Consider the following 7,949-nt stretch of genomic DNA (forward strand, 5'->3'; position numbering starts at 1 on the left):
CGACTCATGGCAGCCCAGCTCCAGGTTGAGCTGTTGTTCAGCATCTTAGCTGTAGAGGGCAGTGTCACTGGCCCTCATATGTGGGATCCAAACCGGGGTCCTCTGGCATCCCAAGCCAGCTCTTAACCAATGCACGACTCTGCCGGCCCTAGGTATTCATTTTTTAATTTAAGATCATTTAAATTTAAAAATACTATTGATTGGGGCTAATAACAGTACATGCCATAATAATAACAATAACAATAACCATAATGATGATAGCAAATATATAGTGTTTATTATGTGTCCAGGTGTTAGAAAGAATACCCTCTGCTTGTTCCAATTATGCATATTTGGTCATTAAAACATGATATTCTAGAGCCCCATTCAATATTCACAATTGGTTGGGTAATTTCATATTTGCACAGTCAAGCCACATTGTCAAATTTGATGAAAATGTCTCATCTCACTTTGAAAGTGAGGTTTTCAATCTGCTGTGCTTCAGTTCTCATGAGTTGCTCTCACTGCTGAGTCAACATGCCTTCACCAAAGACCTGACACTGGGGACGAAACCAGTTTTTTTTTCCTTCTTGCCATTTACTGAAAGGTTATTTATCAAGTCACTTCATTCGTTCATGCTTTGAGCAGCTTCTGTGTGCCAGGCACACTACTTGGGATATATAAGTGAAAGATACAGCCATAAACATCACAAGATCCTGTCTCTTATGGCCACGCATGCTTAGTATATATGGAGAGAGATTGGGAGGTAGAAAGGAAGATATGGAAAGTAATTACAATATGGTTAACATGTGCTAATAGAACAAAATGCAAATTACTAGAGGAATGGAGAGGAGGAAAAAAAGCCTTTCATCTGGACAATGAAAATAGATACTTCCGAGTCATTACGAATGCTAGTGTCCATTGGATCACATCATGTTGGTGTCTATGGATGAATCAAATGAATATACACACACACAGAACGCATAAAAGTCAATGAGATTTACTTCAATTTTCAAGTGACGCCATAACAGAGGTGCTGAGGGGAGGGGACAATCTCTACACCTTTTTTTTTTTAATTAAAATTTATTGGGGTGACAGTGGTCAACAAAACTACATAGGCTTCAAGTGTACAATTCTATAATACATCATCTATATGTTGCATTATGTCTTCACCACCCAGAGGCAGTTTTCCTTCTATCACCATATATTTGACCCCCTATACCCTCTTCTACCATCTCCCCTCCCCCTTACTCTCTGGTAACCATTAAACTGCTATCTGTGTCTATGAGTTTTTGTTCCTTTATTTGCTTGCCTTGTTCTTTTGTTGCCTTCAGTTTTATATCTCACATATGAGTGAAGTCATATGGTTCTCGACTTTTTCTGTGTGACTTATTTCACTTAGCACAATGATCTCAAGATCCATCCATGTTGTCGCAAATAGCAGTATTTCATCTTTTCTTATGAGAACCTCTACATCTTCATTAGCACAATTCTGTTGGCAGGTATAATGGGAATAGCCAAGACACTAAACAAGTATATTTTCATCATAGGTAATCCTTATCTCTTAGTCTTTCCATGACTCCTTATATGAAAAATCAAGCCTGGTCATCTCATATTTTAGAGGTTTCCCCCCCCCCCACTGGTACAAAGAGAATATATCTCTGCCACTCATGAAGTCTAAGTCATGAGGCTTTCTGAAATAAATGTGACCTAAGAAATGTTTCAACCAGAAGGGGGGAAAAAAAAAGATGCAATACAAAACCACTTTTTGAGCACAGCTGAGTGGAAAAGAAAGTTAAGAAGTAGGAGGCAATAATGATAGAGCCATATTCTTAAGTGTCTAATCCTCAAGGCCCCCTAACACCTTGGGAGACCCCCTAACACTAGAGTGAGTGCCCTACTTTCTCTGGTACAATCTGAGGGCTAGAGAATCTCTACATTTGACTCTGTGTGTCATCCAACATGCCACCAGCATGACAATGCAGAAGAAATAAGAGAGATATTCCTTGATGGCCAAAGTAGCGCTTTTCAGCATGGGACATGCCTGAAACCTGTAAGCTCCAACGAGAAGGCACACAGAAGCGTTGGGGGAGCTGGCGGAAGTTGGGGTTGGAAGCAAGGGCAGCAGAGCATGGAGCAAAAGACTGCAGGCACAGGCTGGGCCCACAAATGTCAGGTGTGGATATCAGCATGATCCCTCTAGAGACCACATGGAGCCAGCCACATGTCAGCAGACCCCAGTGGGCCAAACAGACTAACTTCCTCACCACAGAGCCCAAGAACAGCGCACAGAACAAGGACCTGCATTCATAGAAGCCCCACTTGCCCGCTGCCACAGGATTACATGATCTCCCCCAGCCCCCAACCCCAAGACATATGACACCATCTCGGGAAAGAGCAGGGAAACGGTTGAGAAACCTGAAAGACTGAACATTTACCCTAAAGAGACTGAGTCATCCAAAAGAAATTATCTAAACAGGAAGAGACAGAAAGGCATTTAATTAGCAAGATTAAAGCACCCCACCCCCCACCCTTATGCCACTAATAAGCAGAGTTAACAAGCTCAGGAGAAAAATTAAATCATTATCAAAAGATTCCCCCAAGCTTCTGAAAAGCCTGTAAGAGGGAATTATATGAAGTAGTCGTCGCAGGGCAAATGTCATTTATCCTATTACACTAACACCCAGCATTCAAAAGCTGGTTCTTTGAAGCAAGGTGACCCTCACTCAGTTGATAAGTTGGACTGATTATGGTAGAAGAGAAGACATCCTCAGGTAGTAGATCTTTGATGTCAGTATAGATCATCTTTTCGTCAGTGACTTGCTGCTACTTGCCTTGCCCGGCAGTGGGCAGTCAGTGATGAGAACTAGCTACAAATACTGGCTTCTCCCACATTATTTCCCCTAGACTCAAATTCCTCAATGATTACTAAATGGGTAATAGGTTAAAAGTGAAATGTGTTTACAAATTGGGAAGATGTTTTCATAGAGTGTAAAAAACCAAGATTGGGAGACAGTAGATGGAGCGGCTGATACTATTTTGTCACCGACTTTCCAAGGTACCGCATAATGTCTACTATTCGGAGGAAAGACTGTTGTCAAATAATATCGTAGAGTTAAGCAGACTTCTTCTCTGAAGGGCCACCTATGACAAATCTAACATGCACAGTGAAATTCCAACAGGGCTGAGTACCATTTCCCAAATGCCATTGCAGTGGTGAGTGCAGCTACCTGGTACCAGCTCTTGAGAGATTGGGGGCTTCTCTTCCCAATCAGATCAGTGATATTACTGGTAGTTTGAAATCAGCCATGGTGGGAGTGTTTATACCATAGAAATTGACAAACACTAATAGGGATTTTTTTTTCCACTGAAAAACTTGTTCTTAAACATTACCCAGCATACCATCATTGTCTTAGAAACCCCTTGTCGATAGAACATGCCACAGCACTAGTGTATTAGTATATATTCTATTGCCACTGTAACAAATTACCACAAAATCAGCTGCTCAACACGACACCAATATATTACTTTATAGTTCTGTAGGTTAGAAATCTGACATAGGTCTCACTGGGTTAAAATCAAGGTGGCAGCATCTCCTTCTGGAGGCTCTAGGAGAGAGTGCATTTCCTTGCCCTGTCTGACTCCTGGATCCTCTGCATTCTTTGGCTCACAGCCTTCTTCCTCCATCATCAAAGCCATCAACAGTAGGTGGAGTCCTTCTCACACTGCGTCACTCTGGCTTCCTCTTTGGCCTCTCTCTTCCACATTTAAGGACTCTTGTGATTACATGGCGCCTACTGGGATAGTCCAGGATGACCTCCCTATTTTCAGGTCAGCTGATTGCCAATTTTAATTCCAATTGCAATCCATTGCAATGTAAAATAACATGCTCACAGGATCCAGGGACTAGGATGTGGATATTTTTGAAGGGCCATTATGCTGCCTAACACAATGAGTGTTCCAAGGAACATATTTTGGGGAGAGCCACAAAAGCCCTTTAATGGAAAGTTCATTGGGCTACTTACTTTCTAATTGATCTTGTGTAAATTATGTATCCTTTTAGAGCCTCAGCGAATTGCTCTATGAAATGGGGATAGTGTTTTCTTCATCTACTTTGCAAAGTTGTTTGGTTTGATAAATTAAAATAACAGAAGTGACAATGTCTTAAAAAAAGGATGAGGCTTCCTACCTATATATCAATATTATTAATAATAACATAATACAAGGTTTTACTTAAGGTCAAAATAATTCTCTTAATTTATAACTCAATCATTCCCTACCCGCATGTTCTCAAAAGGAGAGGGTCGCCTCTGGCCCACTGCCAAGAGGAGAGTGTACAGGAATAAGAACCGAAGATACGTACTCAGGCTTCATTCCCAGGGCACTTTAGATTTTCACATGAGCCTCAATGTACATTAGGCCTCCCAGAGTCCTTTGAGTTAGTGAAAATTCTGGAAAAACTTAGGATCTTCCATGGCCTTCAGGACTAGATGTGGGCAAATTCCTCTTTCTAGGCCACTCTTCCCCTCTCTCCTACTTCAACTTTGTCTGTAACATTCTTAAACTGTAACACAGGTAAGCGGGTGGAGGTGGGGTAAAGAATGGGTATCATTTTTAATGACTGCTCCCTTTTAGACACAATCTTTTCAGAGAGAGTCATAGAACTAAACACTCTGAATCCTGTGCTGATTGCTAAGTTGATATCTTCCTGTATCTCAAATAAATGATTCCATTGCTTATTGAGATGTGATTTTAACTTTTTGCTGTCTATATATTGGGCACTTTGCCTTCTTTTGCCTCTGTGCTTTTACATTACTTAGAATTGGAATTCTGCTTGCTAATTCACCAGTTTGTGGATCTTTTATCTACCTAACCATTCCCAGCATTCTAGGAATCTCATTACACATATTGTTTCCTACATCATCCACCAGACAAAGAGTAAATGCATAGCTGGAAAACAGAGGATTAAGGAATGTGTTTTTAAATGAACGATAGATTTTACAAAAAAGTAAATCTTAATAAACTATGTATTCATTTGACTGTGTAGAACTTCGAATCAATTCACTCTGCCTTACAAAGAAAAACAAGATCTCTCTGGGTGTTTTTGGCAAAGACGAGTAGCTGCAAGTTGTTAGTTATCAGACTCTGATAAACCTGACACTACCCCAGGTTGGTTATACAATCTACCACTCCCTGGTCCTGGAGAGGGTTCCGCCTTTGGAATCTGTGTCACATTATGCTGCCATCAACAAAACCAGCCAGGCAAGATGGTGACCTGGGCAGAGATAAGATTACAAGAACAGGATCACTTTCTGTTTTGTTTTGACTCTACTGTGAGGATTGTGAGTGTCAGAGTTAGAGTCTTTGGTGTTGGGGCTTTTCTGATAACCCTGTCAGGACCCAAATTAGTTTGTCCTCTCTGGGCTTTACTCCAAGGAGCCATCAGGGGATCGAAACAGTAACGTCTTGGCAAAAAGAGTCTTGCACCAGCCTTGGCCACCAGTGGAGCTTTTATGGGCTAGCCCTGCCCATGAACCATTGTGATATGTAAGTTTTCATTAGCTTTGCCTTCGTAAGAATGACAGGAACCTTTGGATTCGAAATGTATGGAATGTATATGCACAAGGAAAGCAGCAAGTCTGTTCTAACAAACCTAGAACTGTTTCCACAGAAAATGAGAAAAGAAAATGTTAAAAACAAACATATGTTAATTGGAGAGAGGGAAAAATAATTATAAAATCTGAATAGGGTCCTTTTTATAATTTCTTATGACTATTTTGAAAGTACACGCACGCGCGCGCGCGCACACACACACACACACACACACACACACACACACATTTTGGCTTAGGCCCTGGGATCGTTCAACAAGGACTGAAATGACCCCAAAATCATAGAGCAAACTAGCATAATAGGATGACTCAATAAAGACAGCTGTGTAGACTTTCAAAGGAACAGCATTGTTTTATGCAAAGGCTTCAGATTATAAAGCAGATCTAAGAATATCCCTAGGGTAGAACTCATAAGATGGGAAATTCACTGAAGGAAGGAGATGCTATTCTCTTCCTTGGAAGATCCCATCCCTTCTCATAAAGCATTTGACACTTTAGGTATTCATATATCTCTTATTCTAATATTAATATTTATCACGGGAGCATAAGTTTGAGTTCTTTTCCATCCTCTAGATCGCAACTTACTCTGTTCTGAAGAAAAGGCAACAACTCTGTGAAAGAATCTCTGAGAGGCTTTCTTCAGGGAGGTGGGGGGACACAGCAGGTTGGAGATCCATAGTCTTTGAGAAAGCTGAACCAAGCAAATCAAGCCCTATCCACAATCTCAACTCCCAGAGGGTTCTATGAAGGTTTAGTTCTAGAATGGATTAGGCATGTGAGTTTAGTGGAGGTAAATATGACACATAGGATCAGTCAGCGCTCAGCAAAACTGAGGTCTTCAATTTCTTCTCTCATGTGACATGTTGAGTTAGAAGGACTGCAGGTACCTGGAATAGAATCACTGAGGAAGAAAGAAATAACCAATTTGACCCTTATCTATTGATACAATACTTGAAGGAGGCTGTTTCAGAGGGAAGCCATTCTTCTGGGGCTGTTTGAAAGTATGGCCAGAATATTTGATACTCTCTCCACCAAGAGATGAGGTCTGTTTTTCTCCCTTTTAATCTGGGCTGATCAACAGAGTATAGTAGAGCTGACACTATACATTTTCTAAGGCTAGGTCACAAAAGGCCATGTGGCTTCCATCTTTTTTGCAGGAATGCACATTCATAAGCTCCGAGACACCATGTCATAAGTCTAGCTATCCAGTGGCCACCATACTATGAGTGAGCTCAAGTCACATGGAAAGCTCTTGTGTCAGAGCTCTGGTCACCCATCTGAGCTAGCCCTTCAAGTCATCTCAGCCCAGGTTCCAGACATGAGTGAAGAGGCCTTTAGTAGTTTGATTCATGCCCATATCTTCAATAGTTGAGGCCTCAGACATGGTGAAGCAGAAACAAGCTACCTCTTCTGTGACTCATCTCAACTCCCCCACAAAATACATGAGCATAAAAAGTTATTTTTTGCAAGCTCGGAGCACCAGCAGTTCGAGTCCTAGCCCAAGCTGAGCTGCCGCTGAGCTGCCAACAGGTGGCAGGATGGCTCAGCTAAAAAAAAAAAAGAAAAAAAAAAAGAAGATATCGTTTGATGCCTCCTTCCTCTTCCTGCTTTTGGGGAAGATTGAAAAGACAGGGCCATGAAGACTATGGAATTTTATTAACTATCAAATCACCTCCTTTTCATGAATTCAGTAGCAAATATTAAGTTATATCCATCATCAGAAGAAAGAAATTTAGTTTATGTCTGTGCATTTTGCTCAACCACCAAAAGAGTGTGTCTCTGGTTAGCAAGTTTATACTACATGTTTCATCTTTATCAAAACAGCAGAACACAGAGAGGTTCTATCTTTGGGAAACCGAGGAAAGATGCATCTTCTCACACAACTGCTATGGCCGGAAGCAGAAATGAAATGCCAACCCCAGCTTAATGGACCATGCTCATGAGATCACATGTCACAGTACTTTCCTTTGAACAAATGATTAGTACAAATAAGCAGCAAAGTGTTTATTGCTGAAATAGCAAAAAGTTCAGTAATACTACTATACTGGTATGCCAGTTGGGGAAGAGATTGTTTTTAACATGAAGAAACCTGGGCTAGAGTTTCTCAGAATATTCACACTTTTCAAATACTGAAAGGAATGGTGTTTAGAGTAAGAATAGAAGGAAGGTTAAAAAAGAAAAAAAGCATCGCAAGGCTAAAACAGATAACCTACCAAAGGAGAATACCAGTTTAATAATTCTGAAAATGTGCCCAAAGTTCATTATATTTATTACCAGGGGTCCACTGAATAAGTATTAAGTGAGCTTCTATTTATGTAATATAAATATATCAAACTTAACAAAACAAAACAAAAAAAA

The sequence above is a fragment of the Hipposideros armiger genome, unplaced genomic scaffold (assembly GCF_001890085.2).
Source record: "Hipposideros armiger isolate ML-2016 unplaced genomic scaffold, ASM189008v1 scaffold_368, whole genome shotgun sequence".
NCBI lineage: Eukaryota > Metazoa > Chordata > Mammalia > Chiroptera > Hipposideridae > Hipposideros > Hipposideros armiger.